General features: G+C 51.5%; 10 non-coding genes across 10 annotated transcripts; all 10 read left to right on the top strand.

The window, feature by feature from the left end:
• Window positions 1-2,461: 2,461 nt before the first annotated feature.
• trnat-agu (transfer RNA threonine (anticodon AGU)) lies at window positions 2,462-2,535 on the top strand. The gene has a single exon. It is a non-coding gene; the product is annotated as a tRNA-Thr (tRNA).
• A 2,465-nt stretch (window positions 2,536-5,000) lies between these two features.
• On the top strand, window positions 5,001-5,074 carry trnat-agu (transfer RNA threonine (anticodon AGU)). The gene has a single exon. It is a non-coding gene; the product is annotated as a tRNA-Thr (tRNA).
• Window positions 5,075-6,574: 1,500 nt separating this feature from the next.
• Window positions 6,575-6,648, top strand: trnat-agu (transfer RNA threonine (anticodon AGU)). The gene has a single exon. It is a non-coding gene; the product is annotated as a tRNA-Thr (tRNA).
• Window positions 6,649-8,148: 1,500 nt separating this feature from the next.
• trnat-agu (transfer RNA threonine (anticodon AGU)) lies at window positions 8,149-8,222 on the top strand. Its single transcript has one exon. It is a non-coding gene; the product is annotated as a tRNA-Thr (tRNA).
• Window positions 8,223-9,722: 1,500 nt separating this feature from the next.
• trnat-agu (transfer RNA threonine (anticodon AGU)) lies at window positions 9,723-9,796 on the top strand. Its single transcript has one exon. It is a non-coding gene; the product is annotated as a tRNA-Thr (tRNA).
• A 1,500-nt stretch (window positions 9,797-11,296) lies between these two features.
• trnat-agu (transfer RNA threonine (anticodon AGU)) lies at window positions 11,297-11,370 on the top strand. Its single transcript has one exon. It is a non-coding gene; the product is annotated as a tRNA-Thr (tRNA).
• A 1,500-nt stretch (window positions 11,371-12,870) lies between these two features.
• Window positions 12,871-12,944, top strand: trnat-agu (transfer RNA threonine (anticodon AGU)). The gene has a single exon. It is a non-coding gene; the product is annotated as a tRNA-Thr (tRNA).
• Window positions 12,945-14,444: 1,500 nt separating this feature from the next.
• trnat-agu (transfer RNA threonine (anticodon AGU)) lies at window positions 14,445-14,518 on the top strand. The gene has a single exon. It is a non-coding gene; the product is annotated as a tRNA-Thr (tRNA).
• A 1,500-nt stretch (window positions 14,519-16,018) lies between these two features.
• trnat-agu (transfer RNA threonine (anticodon AGU)) lies at window positions 16,019-16,092 on the top strand. Its single transcript has one exon. It is a non-coding gene; the product is annotated as a tRNA-Thr (tRNA).
• Window positions 16,093-17,592: 1,500 nt separating this feature from the next.
• trnat-agu (transfer RNA threonine (anticodon AGU)) lies at window positions 17,593-17,666 on the top strand. The gene has a single exon. It is a non-coding gene; the product is annotated as a tRNA-Thr (tRNA).
• Window positions 17,667-18,513: the final 847 nt, after the last annotated feature.

Raw genomic sequence — 18,513 nt, 5'->3', positions numbered from 1 at the left:
TGCTGTGTCCAAAGTTCGCGTGTGCTTCTTCTGGCCCGAGCAGAGCTGCCGGTCAAACAGCCGAACGTTCTGTCGCGCTGTCTTATGATTTGGCGATCCTGGTATTATTCCAGCAGTCACTGTTTCTTCTACCTGGAATTTCTTCCCGCTGTTCCACAAGCTCTCCTGCTTCTCATTCACTAGTTTTCGACCACCTTCATTCCCAGGTCGGTGGGAACAACGACGTGAGATGGAGACACTGCAGACTTACCAGGGACTGCTGTGGCAAACGCGCACACACACTCCACCAGCCGAACACCCTCATTCTCTGCTGTCACCGTTCATTCATTTTACACCAACAGAAATTAGATCCTCCTTCTCCTCGAGTGGGAGTGCAGTTGTCTTTTGTTTTTCTGCTGGAGAAGGGAAAGAGAAACATTGCTGCTGAAGGTGGTTATGGAGTGATGGACAGTCACCACAGTGTGTACAACTCACTTGGCAAGGTTTCCTCTCAGCGTCACTTGAGGGGTGGGGTCGGGGGGCTGGGGTGTGGGCGGGGTCCCTGCTTAGCAATCCGAGTTTGCAAAGTCCAGACCTGGATACAACTCCCAGTCTGGTCATGAAGCTTTATTGCTCTTCTTGTGAATTATCCGATTGAAAACGAATTCCTAGTTACGCACAGAATGCACCCGCTGATCCTGCCAGAGTCAGCCCAGTGATTGTTTGCATTCATCTAGAAGGGCAAAGGCAGCAGATACACGGGTAAACTACCTCCGCAAATCCCCTGCTATCATCTCAGCTTTCTGAGTTGGAAAGATCTCGCTGTCGCTTCACTATCGCTGGGTCAAAGTCCTGGAACCCCCAACCCTAGCAGTCTCACGGTTGGAGCTCCGTGCAGAGGAGTTCAAGGCTTCAGGAAAGTGACTCATCTCCCTGATCTGTCGGGTAATCAGGGAGGGGCAGTGAACCCTACCCGATCGAGTGACGGCGATATCCCGGGAATCCGTTTCTTAAAAGGGGCAGGTCCTAAGCGGACACCTGCTATCGGTCGGGAATAAGTTGAGAACTGGAGCGAGGGAGTGTAATCAAAGTGAAAGACAATGACCACCGCGAGGCATGAGGCAGGAAGTGAGTGTAGAGCTGCTGCTACAAAGCTCAGAGTTAGTGCTAATGGATCACCCTTCGCTGTTCACTGTTTACACTGACTCCTGCTCAGTTCCCTGCAGTGACACTTTTCCTCTTGGTGTGAGGTTCCCTCTGAGCGTAATGACACCCTTAATGGGCCCCCAGTGGTGCCTGCTTGCTGTGTCCAAAGTTCGCGTGTGCTTCTTCTGGCCCGAGCAGAGCTGCCGGTCAAACAGCCGAACGTTCTGTCGCGCTGTCTTATGATTTGGCGATCCTGGTATTATTCCAGCAGTCACTGTTTCTTCTACCTGGAATTTCTTCCCGCTGTTCCACAAGCTCTCCTGCTTCTCATTCATTAGTTTTCGACCACCTTCATTCCCAGGTCGGTGGGAACAACGACGTGAGATGGAGACACTGCAGACTTACCAGGGACTGCTGTGGCAAACGCGCACACACACTCCACCAGCCGAACACCCTCATTCTCTGCTGTCACCGTTCATTCATTTTACACCAACAGAAATTAGATCCTCCTTCTCCTCGAGTGGGAGTGCAGTTGTCTTTTGTTTTTCTGCTGGAGAAGGGAAAGAGAAACATTGCTGCTGAAGGTGGTTATGGAGTGATGGACAGTCACCACAGTGTGTACAACTCACTTGGCAAGGTTTCCTCTCAGCGTCACTTGAGGGGTGGGGTCGGGGGGCTGGGGTGCGGGCGGGGTCTCACGGTTGGAGCTCCGTGCAGAGGAGTTCAAGGCTTCAGGAAAGTGACTCATCTCCCTGATCTGTCGGGTAATCAGGGAGGGGCAGTGAACCCTACCCGATCGAGTGACGGCGATATCCCGGGAATCCGTTTCTTAAAAGGGGCAGGTCCTAAGCGGACACCTGCTATCGGTCGGGAATAAGTTGAGAACTGGAGCGAGGGAGTGTAATCAAAGTGAAAGACAATGACCACCGCGAGGCATGAGGCAGGAAGTGAGTGTAGAGCTGCTGCTACAAAGCTCAGAGTTAGTGCTAATGGATCACCCTTCGCTGTTCACTGTTTACACTGACTCCTGCTCAGTTCCCTGCAGTGACACTTTTCCTCTTGGTGTGAGGTTCCCTCTGAGCGTAATGACACCCTTAATGGGCCCACAGAGGATGACACATCCTCTTTATCCTGTCAGTTTAAAGAGGTGAAAGCCTCGAATACAAGAGCAGACTGTGTTTTTCTGTGCCGTTTGCGTGGAGAATGTTGAGTCGTGAACTCTCTCTCCTTTGCAATTCTCACTGAGCAAGATTGAGACGGAAAGCACACTGCCGAGTTTGTCTGTTCAAGTGATGAATGAACTGCACCTGAGCACGATCGCGGGCCGTCGCCATCAGGCGCCATGGCTTAGTTGGATAAAGCGCCTGTCTAGTAAACAGGAGATCCTGGGTTCGAATCCCAGTGGTGCCTGCTTGCTGTGTCCAAAGTTCGCGTGTGCTTCTTCTGCCCCGAGCAGAGCTGCCGGTCAAACAGCCGAACGTTCTGTCGCGCTGTCTTATGATTTGGCGATCCTGGTATTATTCCAGCAGTCACTGTTTCTTCTACCTGGAATTTCTTCCCGCTGTTCCACAAGCTCTCCTGCTTCTCATTCACTAGTTTTCGACCACCTTCATTCCCAGGTCGGTGGGAACAACGACGTGAGATGGAGACACTGCAGACTTACCAGGGACTGCTGTGGCAAACGCGCACACACACTCCACCAGCCGAACACCCTCATTCTCTGCTGTCACCGTTCATTCATTTTACACCAACAGAAATTAGATCCTCCTTCTCCTCGAGTGGGAGTGCAGTTGTCTTTTGTTTTTCTGCTGGAGAAGGGAAAGAGAAACATTGCTGCTGAAGGTGGTTATGGAGTGATGGACAGTCACCACAGTGTGTACAACTCACTTGGCAAGGTTTCCTCTCAGCGTCACTTGAGGGGTGGGGTCGGGGGGCTGGGGTGTGGGCGGGGTCCCTGCTTAGCAATCCGAGTTTGCAAAGTCCAGACCTGGATACAACTCCCAGTCTGGTCATGAAGCTTTATTGCTCTTCTTGTGAATTATCCGATTGAAAACGAATTCCTAGTTACGCACAGAATGCACCCGCTGATCCTGCCAGAGTCAGCCCAGTGATTGTTTGCATTCATCTAGAAGGGCAAAGGCAGCAGATACACGGGTAAACTACCTCCGCAAATCCCCCTGCTATCATCTCAGCTTTCTGAGTTGGAAAGATCTCGCTGTCGCTTCACTATCGCTGGGTCAAAGTCCTGGAACCCCCAACCCTAGCAGTCTCACGGTTGGAGCTCCGTGCAGAGGAGTTCAAGGCTTCAGGAAAGTGACTCATCTCCCTGATCTGTCGGGTAATCAGGGAGGGGCAGTGAACCCTACCCGATCGAGTGACGGCGATATCCCGGGAATCCGTTTCTTAAAAGGGGCAGGTCCTAAGCGGACACCTGCTATCGGTCGGGAATAAGTTGAGAACTGGAGCGAGGGAGTGTAATCAAAGTGAAAGACAATGACCACCGCGAGGCATGAGGCAGGAAGTGAGTGTAGAGCTGCTGCTACAAAGCTCAGAGTTAGTGCTAATGGATCACCCTTCGCTGTTCACTGTTTACACTGACTCCTGCTCAGTTCCCTGCAGTGACACTTTTCCTCTTGGTGTGAGGTTCCCTCTGAGCGTAATGACACCCTTAATGGGCCCCCAGTGGTGCCTGCTTGCTGTGTCCAAAGTTCGCGTGTGCTTCTTCTGGCCCGAGCAGAGCTGCCGGTCAAACAGCCGAACGTTCTGTCGCGCTGTCTTATGATTTGGCGATCCTGGTATTATTCCAGCAGTCACTGTTTCTTCTACCTGGAATTTCTTCCCGCTGTTCCACAAGCTCTCCTGCTTCTCATTCATTAGTTTTCGACCACCTTCATTCCCAGGTCGGTGGGAACAACGACGTGAGATGGAGACACTGCAGACTTACCAGGGACTGCTGTGGCAAACGCGCACACACACTCCACCAGCCGAACACCCTCATTCTCTGCTGTCACCGTTCATTCATTTTACACCAACAGAAATTAGATCCTCCTTCTCCTCGAGTGGGAGTGCAGTTGTCTTTTGTTTTTCTGCTGGAGAAGGGAAAGAGAAACATTGCTGCTGAAGGTGGTTATGGAGTGATGGACAGTCACCACAGTGTGTACAACTCACTTGGCAAGGTTTCCTCTCAGCGTCACTTGAGGGGTGGGGTCGGGGGGCTGGGGTGCGGGCGGGGTCTCACGGTTGGAGCTCCGTGCAGAGGAGTTCAAGGCTTCAGGAAAGTGACTCATCTCCCTGATCTGTCGGGTAATCAGGGAGGGGCAGTGAACCCTACCCGATCGAGTGACGGCGATATCCCGGGAATCCGTTTCTTAAAAGGGGCAGGTCCTAAGCGGACACCTGCTATCGGTCGGGAATAAGTTGAGAACTGGAGCGAGGGAGTGTAATCAAAGTGAAAGACAATGACCACCGCGAGGCATGAGGCAGGAAGTGAGTGTAGAGCTGCTGCTACAAAGCTCAGAGTTAGTGCTAATGGATCACCCTTCGCTGTTCACTGTTTACACTGACTCCTGCTCAGTTCCCTGCAGTGACACTTTTCCTCTTGGTGTGAGGTTCCCTCTGAGCGTAATGACACCCTTAATGGGCCCACAGAGGATGACACATCCTCTTTATCCTGTCAGTTTAAAGAGGTGAAAGCCTCGAATACAAGAGCAGACTGTGTTTTTCTGTGCCGTTTGCGTGGAGAATGTTGAGTCGTGAACTCTCTCTCCTTTGCAATTCTCACTGAGCAAGATTGAGACGGAAAGCACACTGCCGAGTTTGTCTGATCAAGTGATGAATGAACTGCACCTGAGCACGATCGCGGGCAGTCGCCATCAGGCGCCATGGCTTAGTTGGATAAAGCGCCTGTCTAGTAAACAGGAGATCCTGGGTTCGAATCCCAGTGGTGCCTGCTTGCTGTGTCCAAAGTTCGCGTGTGCTTCTTCTGCCCCGAGCAGAGCTGCCGGTCAAACAGCCGAACGTTCTGTCGCGCTGTCTTATGATTTGGCGATCCTGGTATTATTCCAGCAGTCACTGTTTCTTCTACCTGGAATTTCTTCCCGCTGTTCCACAAGCTCTCCTGCTTCTCATTCACTAGTTTTCGACCACCTTCATTCCCAGGTCGGTGGGAACAACGACGTGAGATGGAGACACTGCAGACTTACCAGGGACTGCTGTGGCAAACGCGCACACACACTCCACCAGCCGAACACCCTCATTCTCTGCTGTCACCGTTCATTCATTTTACACCAACAGAAATTAGATCCTCCTTCTCCTCGAGTGGGAGTGCAGTTGTCTTTTGTTTTTCTGCTGGAGAAGGGAAAGAGAAACATTGCTGCTGAAGGTGGTTATGGAGTGATGGACAGTCACCACAGTGTGTACAACTCACTTGGCAAGGTTTCCTCTCAGCGTCACTTGAGGGGTGGGGTCGGGGGGCTGGGGTGTGGGCGGGGTCCCTGCTTAGCAATCCGAGTTTGCAAAGTCCAGACCTGGATACAACTCCCAGTCTGGTCATGAAGCTTTATTGCTCTTCTTGTGAATTATCCGATTGAAAACGAATTCCTAGTTACGCACAGAATGCACCCGCTGATCCTGCCAGAGTCAGCCCAGTGATTGTTTGCATTCATCTAGAAGGGCAAAGGCAGCAGATACACGGGTAAACTACCTCCGCAAATCCCCCTGCTATCATCTCAGCTTTCTGAGTTGGAAAGATCTCGCTGTCGCTTCACTATCGCTGGGTCAAAGTCCTGGAACCCCCAACCCTAGCAGTCTCACGGTTGGAGCTCCGTGCAGAGGAGTTCAAGGCTTCAGGAAAGTGACTCATCTCCCTGATCTGTCGGGTAATCAGGGAGGGGCAGTGAACCCTACCCGATCGAGTGACGGCGATATCCCGGGAATCCGTTTCTTAAAAGGGGCAGGTCCTAAGCGGACACCTGCTATCGGTCGGGAATAAGTTGAGAACTGGAGCGAGGGAGTGTAATCAAAGTGAAAGACAATGACCACCGCGAGGCATGAGGCAGGAAGTGAGTGTAGAGCTGCTGCTACAAAGCTCAGAGTTAGTGCTAATGGATCACCCTTCGCTGTTCACTGTTTACACTGACTCCTGCTCAGTTCCCTGCAGTGACACTTTTCCTCTTGGTGTGAGGTTCCCTCTGAGCGTAATGACACCCTTAATGGGCCCACAGAGGATGACACATCCTCTTTATCCTGTCAGTTTAAAGAGGTGAAAGCCTCGAATACAAGAGCAGACTGTGTTTTTCTGTGCCGTTTGCGTGGAGAATGTTGAGTCGTGAACTCTCTCTCCTTTGCAATTCTCACTGAGCAAGATTGAGACGGAAAGCACACTGCCGAGTTTGTCTGATCAAGTGATGAATGAACTGCACCTGAGCACGATCGCGGGCAGTCGCCATCAGGCGCCATGGCTTAGTTGGATAAAGCGCCTGTCTAGTAAACAGGAGATCCTGGGTTCGAATCCCAGTGGTGCCTGCTTGCTGTGTCCAAAGTTCGCGTGTGCTTCTTCTGGCCCGAGCAGAGCTGCCGGTCAAACAGCCGAACGTTCTGTCGCGCTGTCTTATGATTTGGCGATCCTGGTATTATTCCAGCAGTCACTGTTTCTTCTACCTGGAATTTCTTCCCGCTGTTCCACAAGCTCTCCTGCTTCTCATTCACTAGTTTTCGACCACCTTCATTCCCAGGTCGGTGGGAACAACGACGTGAGATGGAGACACTGCAGACTTACCAGGGACTGCTGTGGCAAACGCGCACACACACTCCACCAGCCGAACACCCTCATTCTCTGCTGTCACCGTTCATTCATTTTACACCAACAGAAATTAGATCCTCCTTCTCCTCGAGTGGGAGTGCAGTTGTCTTTTGTTTTTCTGCTGGAGAAGGGAAAGAGAAACATTGCTGCTGAAGGTGGTTATGGAGTGATGGACAGTCACCACAGTGTGTACAACTCACTTGGCAAGGTTTCCTCTCAGCGTCACTTGAGGGGTGGGGTCGGGGGGCTGGGGTGTGGGCGGGGTCCCTGCTTAGCAATCCGAGTTTGCAAAGTCCAGACCTGGATACAACTCCCAGTCTGGTCATGAAGCTTTATTGCTCTTCTTGTGAATTATCCGATTGAAAACGAATTCCTAGTTACGCACAGAATGCACCCGCTGATCCTGCCAGAGTCAGCCCAGTGATTGTTTGCATTCATCTAGAAGGGCAAAGGCAGCAGATACACGGGTAAACTACCTCCGCAAATCCCCCTGCTATCATCTCAGCTTTCTGAGTTGGAACGATCTCGCTGTCGCTTCACTATCGCTGGGTCAAAGTCCTGGAACCCCCAACCCTAGCAGTCTCACGGTTGGAGCTCCGTGCAGAGGAGTTCAAGGCTTCAGGAAAGTGACTCATCTCCCTGATCTGTCGGGTAATCAGGGAGGGGCAGTGAACCCTACCCGATCGAGTGACGGCGATATCCCGGGAATCCGTTTCTTAAAAGGGGCAGGTCCTAAGCGGACACCTGCTATCGGTCGGGAATAAGTTGAGAACTGGAGCGAGGGAGTGTAATCAAAGTGAAAGACAATGACCACCGCGAGGCATGAGGCAGGAAGTGAGTGTAGAGCTGCTGCTACAAAGCTCAGAGTTAGTGCTAATGGATCACCCTTCGCTGTTCACTGTTTACACTGACTCCTGCTCAGTTCCCTGCAGTGACACTTTTCCTCTTGGTGTGAGGTTCCCTCTGAGCGTAATGACACCCTTAATGGGCCCACAGAGGATGACACATCCTCTTTATCCTGTCAGTTTAAAGAGGTGAAAGCCTCGAATACAAGAGCAGACTGTGTTTTTCTGTGCCGTTTGCGTGGAGAATGTTGAGTCGTGAACTCTCTCTCCTTTGCAATTCTCACTGAGCAAGATTGAGACGGAAAGCACACTGCCGAGTTTGTCTGATCAAGTGATGAATGAACTGCACCTGAGCACGATCGCGGGCAGTCGCCATCAGGCGCCATGGCTTAGTTGGATAAAGCGCCTGTCTAGTAAACAGGAGATCCTGGGTTCGAATCCCAGTGGTGCCTGCTTGCTGTGTCCAAAGTTCGCGTGTGCTTCTTCTGGCCCGAGCAGAGCTGCCGGTCAAACAGCCGAACGTTCTGTCGCGCTGTCTTATGATTTGGCGATCCTGGTATTATTCCAGCAGTCACTGTTTCTTCTACCTGGAATTTCTTCCCGCTGTTCCACAAGCTCTCCTGCTTCTCATTCACTAGTTTTCGACCACCTTCATTCCCAGGTCGGTGGGAACAACGACGTGAGATGGAGACACTGCAGACTTACCAGGGACTGCTGTGGCAAACGCGCACACACACTCCACCAGCCGAACACCCTCATTCTCTGCTGTCACCGTTCATTCATTTTACACCAACAGAAATTAGATCCTCCTTCTCCTCGAGTGGGAGTGCAGTTGTCTTTTGTTTTTCTGCTGGAGAAGGGAAAGAGAAACATTGCTGCTGAAGGTGGTTATGGAGTGATGGACAGTCACCACAGTGTGTACAACTCACTTGGCAAGGTTTCCTCTCAGCGTCACTTGAGGGGTGGGGTCGGGGGGCTGGGGTGTGGGCGGGGTCCCTGCTTAGCAATCCGAGTTTGCAAAGTCCAGACCTGGATACAACTCCCAGTCTGGTCATGAAGCTTTATTGCTCTTCTTGTGAATTATCCGATTGAAAACGAATTCCTAGTTACGCACAGAATGCACCCGCTGATCCTGCCAGAGTCAGCCCAGTGATTGTTTGCATTCATCTAGAAGGGCAAAGGCAGCAGATACACGGGTAAACTACCTCCGCAAATCCCCCTGCTATCATCTCAGCTTTCTGAGTTGGAAAGATCTCGCTGTCGCTTCACTATCGCTGGGTCAAAGTCCTGGAACCCCCAACCCTAGCAGTCTCACGGTTGGAGCTCCGTGCAGAGGAGTTCAAGGCTTCAGGAAAGTGACTCATCCCCCTGATCTGTCGGGTAATCAGGGAGGGGCAGTGAACCCTACCCGATCGAGTGACGGCGATATCCCGGGAATCCGTTTCTTAAAAGGGGCAGGTCCTAAGCGGACACCTGCTATCGGTCGGGAATAAGTTGAGAACTGGAGCGAGGGAGTGTAATCAAAGTGAAAGACAATGACCACCGCGAGGCATGAGGCAGGAAGTGAGTGTAGAGCTGCTGCTACAAAGCTCAGAGTTAGTGCTAATGGATCACCCTTCGCTGTTCACTGTTTACACTGACTCCTGCTCAGTTCCCTGCAGTGACACTTTTCCTCTTGGTGTGAGGTTCCCTCTGAGCGTAATGACACCCTTAATGGGCCCACAGAGGATGACACATCCTCTTTATCCTGTCAGTTTAAAGAGGTGAAAGCCTCGAATACAAGAGCAGACTGTGTTTTTCTGTGCCGTTTGCGTGGAGAATGTTGAGTCGTGAACTCTCTCTCCTTTGCAATTCTCACTGAGCAAGATTGAGACGGAAAGCACACTGCCGAGTTTGTCTGATCAAGTGATGAATGAACTGCACCTGAGCACGATCGCGGGCAGTCGCCATCAGGCGCCATGGCTTAGTTGGATAAAGCGCCTGTCTAGTAAACAGGAGATCCTGGGTTCGAATCCCAGTGGTGCCTGCTTGCTGTGTCCAAAGTTCGCGTGTGCTTCTTCTGGCCCGAGCAGAGCTGCCGGTCAAACAGCCGAACGTTCTGTCGCGCTGTCTTATGATTTGGCGATCCTGGTATTATTCCAGCAGTCACTGTTTCTTCTACCTGGAATTTCTTCCCGCTGTTCCACAAGCTCTCCTGCTTCTCATTCACTAGTTTTCGACCACCTTCATTCCCAGGTCGGTGGGAACAACGACGTGAGATGGAGACACTGCAGACTTACCAGGGACTGCTGTGGCAAACGCGCACACACACTCCACCAGCCGAACACCCTCATTCTCTGCTGTCACCGTTCATTCATTTTACACCAACAGAAATTAGATCCTCCTTCTCCTCGAGTGGGAGTGCAGTTGTCTTTTGTTTTTCTGCTGGAGAAGGGAAAGAGAAACATTGCTGCTGAAGGTGGTTATGGAGTGATGGACAGTCACCACAGTGTGTACAACTCACTTGGCAAGGTTTCCTCTCAGCGTCACTTGAGGGGTGGGGTCGGGGGGCTGGGGTGTGGGCGGGGTCCCTGCTTAGCAATCCGAGTTTGCAAAGTCCAGACCTGGATACAACTCCCAGTCTGGTCATGAAGCTTTATTGCTCTTCTTGTGAATTATCCGATTGAAAACGAATTCCTAGTTACGCACAGAATGCACCCGCTGATCCTGCCAGAGTCAGCCCAGTGATTGTTTGCATTCATCTAGAAGGGCAAAGGCAGCAGATACACGGGTAAACTACCTCCGCAAATCCCCCTGCTATCATCTCAGCTTTCTGAGTTGGAACGATCTCGCTGTCGCTTCACTATCGCTGGGTCAAAGTCCTGGAACCCCCAACCCTAGCAGTCTCACTGTTGGAGCTCCGTGCAGAGGAGTTCAAGGCTTCAGGAAAGTGACTCATCTCCCTGATCTGTCGGGTAATCAGGGAGGGGCAGTGAACCCTACCCGATCGAGTGACGGCGATATCCCGGGAATCCGTTTCTTAAAAGGGGCAGGTCCTAAGCGGACACCTGCTATCGGTCGGGAATAAGTTGAGAACTGGAGCGAGGGAGTGTAATCAAAGTGAAAGACAATGACCACCGCGAGGCATGAGGCAGGAAGTGAGTGTAGAGCTGCTGCTACAAAGCTCAGAGTTAGTGCTAATGGATCACCCTTCGCTGTTCACTGTTTACACTGACTCCTGCTCAGTTCCCTGCAGTGACACTTTTCCTCTTGGTGTGAGGTTCCCTCTGAGCGTAATGACACCCTTAATGGGCCCACAGAGGATGACACATCCTCTTTATCCTGTCAGTTTAAAGAGGTGAAAGCCTCGAATACAAGAGCAGACTGTGTTTTTCTGTGCCGTTTGCGTGGAGAATGTTGAGTCGTGAACTCTCTCTCCTTTGCAATTCTCACTGAGCAAGATTGAGACGGAAAGCACACTGCCGAGTTTGTCTGATCAAGTGATGAATGAACTGCACCTGAGCACGATCGCGGGCAGTCGCCATCAGGCGCCATGGCTTAGTTGGATAAAGCGCCTGTCTAGTAAACAGGAGATCCTGGGTTCGAATCCCAGTGGTGCCTGCTTGCTGTGTCCAAAGTTCGCGTGTGCTTCTTCTGGCCCGAGCAGAGCTGCCGGTCAAACAGCCGAACGTTCTGTCGCGCTGTCTTATGATTTGGCGATCCTGGTATTATTCCAGCAGTCACTGTTTCTTCTACCTGGAATTTCTTCCCGCTGTTCCACAAGCTCTCCTGCTTCTCATTCACTAGTTTTCGACCACCTTCATTCCCAGGTCGGTGGGAACAACGACGTGAGATGGAGACACTGCAGACTTACCAGGGACTGCTGTGGCAAACGCGCACACACACTCCACCAGCCGAACACCCTCATTCTCTGCTGTCACCGTTCATTCATTTTACACCAACAGAAATTAGATCCTCCTTCTCCTCGAGTGGGAGTGCAGTTGTCTTTTGTTTTTCTGCTGGAGAAGGGAAAGAGAAACATTGCTGCTGAAGGTGGTTATGGAGTGATGGACAGTCACCACAGTGTGTACAACTCACTTGGCAAGGTTTCCTCTCAGCGTCACTTGAGGGGTGGGGTCGGGGGGCTGGGGTGTGGGCGGGGTCCCTGCTTAGCAATCCGAGTTTGCAAAGTCCAGACCTGGATACAACTCCCAGTCTGGTCATGAAGCTTTATTGCTCTTCTTGTGAATTATCCGATTGAAAACGAATTCCTAGTTACGCACAGAATGCACCCGCTGATCCTGCCAGAGTCAGCCCAGTGATTGTTTGCATTCATCTAGAAGGGCAAAGGCAGCAGATACACGGGTAAACTACCTCCGCAAATCCCCCTGCTATCATCTCAGCTTTCTGAGTTGGAACGATCTCGCTGTCGCTTCACTATCGCTGGGTCAAAGTCCTGGAACCCCCAACCCTAGCAGTCTCACGGTTGGAGCTCCGTGCAGAGGAGTTCAAGGCTTCAGGAAAGTGACTCATCTCCCTGATCTGTCGGGTAATCAGGGAGGGGCAGTGAACCCTACCCGATCGAGTGACGGCGATATCCCGGGAATCCGTTTCTTAAAAGGGGCAGGTCCTAAGCGGACACCTGCTATCGGTCGGGAATAAGTTGAGAACTGGAGCGAGGGAGTGTAATCAAAGTGAAAGACAATGACCACCGCGAGGCATGAGGCAGGAAGTGAGTGTAGAGCTGCTGCTACAAAGCTCAGAGTTAGTGCTAATGGATCACCCTTCGCTGTTCACTGTTTACACTGACTCCTGCTCAGTTCCCTGCAGTGACACTTTTCCTCTTGGTGTGAGGTTCCCTCTGAGCGTAATGACACCCTTAATGGGCCCACAGAGGATGACACATCCTCTTTATCCTGTCAGTTTAAAGAGGTGAAAGCCTCGAATACAAGAGCAGACTGTGTTTTTCTGTGCCGTTTGCGTGGAGAATGTTGAGTCGTGAACTCTCTCTCCTTTGCAATTCTCACTGAGCAAGATTGAGACGGAAAGCACACTGCCGAGTTTGTCTGATCAAGTGATGAATGAACTGCACCTGAGCACGATCGCGGGCAGTCGCCATCAGGCGCCATGGCTTAGTTGGATAAAGCGCCTGTCTAGTAAACAGGAGATCCTGGGTTCGAATCCCAGTGGTGCCTGCTTGCTGTGTCCAAAGTTCGCGTGTGCTTCTTCTGGCCCGAGCAGAGCTGCCGGTCAAACAGCCGAACGTTCTGTCGCGCTGTCTTATGATTTGGCGATCCTGGTATTATTCCAGCAGTCACTGTTTCTTCTACCTGGAATTTCTTCCCGCTGTTCCACAAGCTCTCCTGCTTCTCATTCACTAGTTTTCGACCACCTTCATTCCCAGGTCGGTGGGAACAACGACGTGAGATGGAGACACTGCAGACTTACCAGGGACTGCTGTGGCAAACGCGCACACACACTCCACCAGCCGAACACCCTCATTCTCTGCTGTCACCGTTCATTCATTTTACACCAACAGAAATTAGATCCTCCTTCTCCTCGAGTGGGAGTGCAGTTGTCTTTTGTTTTTCTGCTGGAGAAGGGAAAGAGAAACATTGCTGCTGAAGGTGGTTATGGAGTGATGGACAGTCACCACAGTGTGTACAACTCACTTGGCAAGGTTTCCTCTCAGCGTCACTTGAGGGGTGGGGTCGGGGGGCTGGGGTGTGGGCGGGGTCCCTGCTTAGCAATCCGAGTTTGCAAATTCCAGACCTGGATACAACTCCCAGTCTGGTCATGAAGCTTTATTGCTCTTCTTGTGAATTATCCGATTGAAAACGAATTCCTAGTTACGCACAGAATGCACCCGCTGATCCTGCCAGAGTCAGCCCAGTGATTGTTTGCATTCATCTAGAAGGGCAAAGGCAGCAGATACACGGGTAAACTACCTCCGCAAATCCCCCTGCTATCATCTCAGCTTTCTGAGTTGGAACGATCTCGCTGTCGCTTCACTATCGCTGGGTCAAAGTCCTGGAACCCCCAACCCTAGCAGTCTCACGGTTGGAGCTCCGTGCAGAGGAGTTCAAGGCTTCAGGAAAGTGACTCATCTCCCTGATCTGTCGGGTAATCAGGGAGGGGCAGTGAACCCTACCCGATCGAGTGACGGCGATATCCCGGGAATCCGTTTCTTAAAAGGGGCAGGTCCTAAGCGGACACCTGCTATCGGTCGGGAATAAGTTGAGAACTGGAGCGAGGGAGTGTAATCAAAGTGAAAGACAATGACCACCGCGAGGCATGAGGCAGGAAGTGAGTGTAGAGCTGCTGCTACAAAGCTCAGAGTTAGTGCTAATGGATCACCCTTCGCTGTTCACTGTTTACACTGACTCCTGCTCAGTTCCCTGCAGTGACACTTTTCCTCTTGGTGTGAGGTTCCCTCTGAGCGTAATGACACCCTTAATGGGCCCACAGAGGATGACACATCCTCTTTATCCTGTCAGTTTAAAGAGGTGAAAGCCTCGAATACAAGAGCAGACTGTGTTTTTCTGTGCCGTTTGCGTGGAGAATGTTGAGTCGTGAACTCTCTCTCCTTTGCAATTCTCACTGAGCAAGATTGAGACGGAAAGCACACTGCCGAGTTTGTCTGATCAAGTGATGAATGAACTGCACCTGAGCACGATCGCGGGCCGTCGCCATCAGGCGCCATGGCTTAGTTGGATAAAGCGCCTGTCTAGTAAACAGGAGATCCTGGGTTCGAATCCCAGTGGTGCCTGCTTGCTGTGTCCAAAGTTCGCGTGTGCTTCTTCTGGCCCGCGCAGAGCTGCCGGTCAAACAGCCGAACGTTCTGTCGCGCTGTCTTATGATTTGGCGATCCTGGTATTATTCCAGCAGTCACTGTTTCTTCTACCTGGAATTTCTTCCCGCTGTTCCACAAGCTCTCCTGCTTCTCATTCACTAGTTTTCGACCACCTTCATTCCCAGGTCGGTGGGAACAACGACGTGAGATGGAGACACTGCAGACTTACCAGGGACTGCTGTGGCAAACGCGCACACACACTCCACCAGCCGAACACCCTCATTCTCTGCTGTCACCGTTCATTCATTTTACACCAACAGAAATTAGATCCTCCTTCTCCTCGAGTGGGAGTGCAGTTGTCTTTTGTTTTTCTGCTGGAGAAGGGAAAGAGAAACATTGCTGCTGAAGGTGGTTATGGAGTGATGGACAGTCACCACAGTGTGTACAACTCACTTGGCAAGGTTTCCTCTCAGCGTCACTTGAGGGGTGGGGTCGGGGGGCTGGGGTGTGGGCGGGGTCCCTGCTTAGCAATCCGAGTTTGCAAATTCCAGACCTGGATACAACTCCCAGTCTGGTCATGAAGCTTTATTGCTCTTCTTGTGAATTATCCGATTGAAAACGAATTCCTAGTTACGCACAGAATGCACCCGCTGATCCTGCCAGAGTCAGCCCAGTGATTGTTTGCATTCATCTAGAAGGGCAAAGGCAGCAGATACACGGGTAAACTACCTCCGCAAATCCCCCTGCTATCATCTCAGCTTTCTGAGTTGGAAAGATCTCGCTGTCGCTTCACTATCGCTGGGTCAAAGTCCTGGAACCCCCAACCCTAGCAGTCTCACGGTTGGAGCTCCGTGCAGAGGAGTTCAAGGCTTCAGGAAAGTGACTCATCTCCCTGATCTGTCGGGTAATCAGGGAGGGGCAGTGAACCCTACCCGATCGAGTGACGGCGATATCCCGGGAATCCGTTTCTTAAAAGGGGCAGGTCCTAAGCGGACACCTGCTATCGGTCGGGAATAAGTTGAGAACTGGAGCGAGGGAGTGTAATCAAAGTGAAAGACAATGACCACCGCGAGGCATGAGGCAGGAAGTGAGTGTAGAGCTGCTGCTACAAAGCTCAGAGTTAGTGCTAATGGATCACCCTTCGCTGTTCACTGTTTACACTGACTCCTGCTCAGTTCCCTGCAGTGACACTTTTCCTCTTGGTGTGAGGTTCCCTCTGAGCGTAATGACACCCTTAATGGGCCCACAGAGGATGACACATCCTCTTTATCCTGTCAGTTTAAAGAGGTGAAAGCCTCGAATACAAGAGCAGACTGTGTTTTTCTGTGCCGTTTGCGTGGAGAATGTTGAGTCGTGAACTCTCTCTCCTTTGCAATTCTCACTGAGCAAGATTGAGACGGAAAGCACACTGCCGAGTTTGTCTGATCAAGTGATGAATGAACTGCACCTGAGCACGATCGCGGGCAGTCGCCATCAGGCGCCATGGCTTAGTTGGATAAAGCGCCTGTCTAGTAAACAGGAGATCCTGGGTTCGAATCCCAGTGGTGCCTGCTTGCTGTGTCCAAAGTTCGCGTGTGCTTCTTCTGGCCCGAGCAGAGCTGCCGGTCAAACAGCCGAACGTTCTGTCGCGCTGTCTTATGATTTGGCGATCCTGGTATTATTCCAGCAGTCACTGTTTCTTCTACCTGGAATTTCTTCCCGCTGTTCCACAAGCTCTCCTGCTTCTCATTCACTAGTTTTCGACCACCTTCATTCCCAGGTCGGTGGGAACAACGACGTGAGATGGAGACACTGCAGACTTACCAGGGACTGCTGTGGCAAACGCGCACACACACTCCACCAGCCGAACACCCTCATTCTCTGCTGTCACCGTTCATTCATTTTACACCAACAGAAATTAGATCCTCCTTCTCCTCGAGTGGGAGTGCAGTTGTCTTTTGTTTTTCTGCTGGAGAAGGGAAAGAGAAACATTGCTGCTGAAGGTGGTTATGGAGTGATGGACAGTCACCACAGTGTGTACAACTCACTTGGCAAGGTTTCCTCTCAGCGTCACTTGAGGGGTGGGGTCGGGGGGCTGGGGTGTGGGCGGGGTCCCTGCTTAGCAATCCGAGTTTGCAAAGTCCAGACCTGGATACAACTCCCAGTCTGGTCATGAAGCTTTATTGCTCTTCTTGTGAATTATCCGATTGAAAACGAATTCCTAGTTACGCACAGAATGCACCCGCTGATCCTGCCAGAGTCAGCCCAGTGATTGTTTGCATTCATCTAGAAGGGCAAAGGCAGCAGATACACGGGTAAACTACCTCCGCAAATCCCCCTGCTATCATCTCAGCTTTCTGAGTTGGAACGATCTCGCTGTCGCTTCACTATCGCTGGGTCAAAGTCCTGGAACCCCCAACCCTAGCAGTCTCACGGTTGGAGCTCCGTGCAGAGGAGTTCAAGGCTTCAGGAAAGTGACTCATCTCCCTGATCTGTCGGGTAATCAGGGAGGGGCAGTGAACCCTACCCGATCGAGTGACGGCGATATCCCGGGAATCCGTTTCTTAAAAGGGGCAGGTCCTAAGCGGACACCTGCTATCGGTCGGGAATAAGTTGAGAACTGGAGCGAGGGAGTGTAATCAAAGTGAAAGACAATGACCACCGCGAGGCATGAGGCAGGAAGTGAGTGTAGAGCTGCTGCTACAAAGCTCAGAGTTAGTGCTAATGGATCACCCTTCGCTGTTCACTGTTTACACTGACTCCTGCTCAGTTCCCTGCAGTGACACTTTTCCTCTTGGTGTGAGGTTCCCTCTGAGCGTAATGACACCCTTAATGGGCCCACAGAGGATGACACATCCTCTTTATCCTGTCAGTTTAAAGAGGTGAAAGCCTCGAATACAAGAGCAGACTGTGTTTTTCTGTGCCGTTTGCGTGGAGAATGTTGAGTCGTGAACTCTCTCTCCTTTGCAATTCTCACTGAGCAAGATTGAGACGGAAAGCACAATGCCGAGTTTGTCTGATCAAGTGATGAATGAACTGCACCTGAGCACGATCGCGGGCAGTCGCCATCAGGCGCCATGGCTTAGTTGGATAAAGCGCCTGTCTAGTAAACAGGAGATCCTGGGTTCGAATCCCAGTGGTGCCTGCTTGCTGTGTCCAAAGTTCGCGTGTGCTTCTTCTGGCCCGAGCAGAGCTGCCGGTCAAACAGCCGAACGTTCTGTCGCGCTGTCTTATGATTTGGCGATCCTGGTATTATTCCAGCAGTCACTGTTTCTTCTACCTGGAATTTCTTCCCGCTGTTCCACAAGCTCTCCTGCTTCTCATTCACTAGTTTTCGACCACCTTCATTCCCAGGTCGGTGGGAACAACGACGTGAGATGGAGACACTGCAGACTTACCAGGGACTGCTGTGGCAAACGCGCACACACACTCCACCAGCCGAACACCCTCATTCTCTGCTGTCACCGTTCATTCATTTTACACCAACAGAAATTAGATCCTCCTTCTCCTCGAGTGGGAGTGCAGTTGTCTTTTGTTTTTCTGCTGGAGAAGGGAAAGAGAAACATTGCTGCTGAAGGTGGTTATGGAGTGATGGACAGTCACCACAGTGTGTACAACTCACTTGGCAAGGTTTCCTCTCAGCGTCACTTGAGGGGTGGGGTCGGGGGGCTGGGGTGTGGGCGGGGTCCCTGCTTAGCAATCCGAGTTTGCAAAGTCCAGACCTGGATACAACTCCCAGTCTGGTCATGAAGCTTTATTGCTCTTCTTGTGAATTATCCGATTGAAAACGAATTCCTAGTTACGCACAGAATGCACCCGCTGATCCTGCCAGAGTCAGCCCAGTGATTGTTTGCATTCATCTAGAAGGGCAAAGGCAGCAGATACACGGGTAAACTACCTCCGCAAATCCCCCTGCTATCATCTCAGCTTTCTGAGTTGGAAAGATCTCGCTGTCGCTTCACTATCGCTGGGTCAAAGTCCTGGAACCCCCA

Source organism: Hemiscyllium ocellatum, chromosome 26 (genome assembly GCF_020745735.1).
Source record: "Hemiscyllium ocellatum isolate sHemOce1 chromosome 26, sHemOce1.pat.X.cur, whole genome shotgun sequence".
NCBI lineage: Eukaryota > Metazoa > Chordata > Chondrichthyes > Orectolobiformes > Hemiscylliidae > Hemiscyllium > Hemiscyllium ocellatum.
This window is presented reverse-complemented; position numbering and strand designations above follow the sequence as displayed.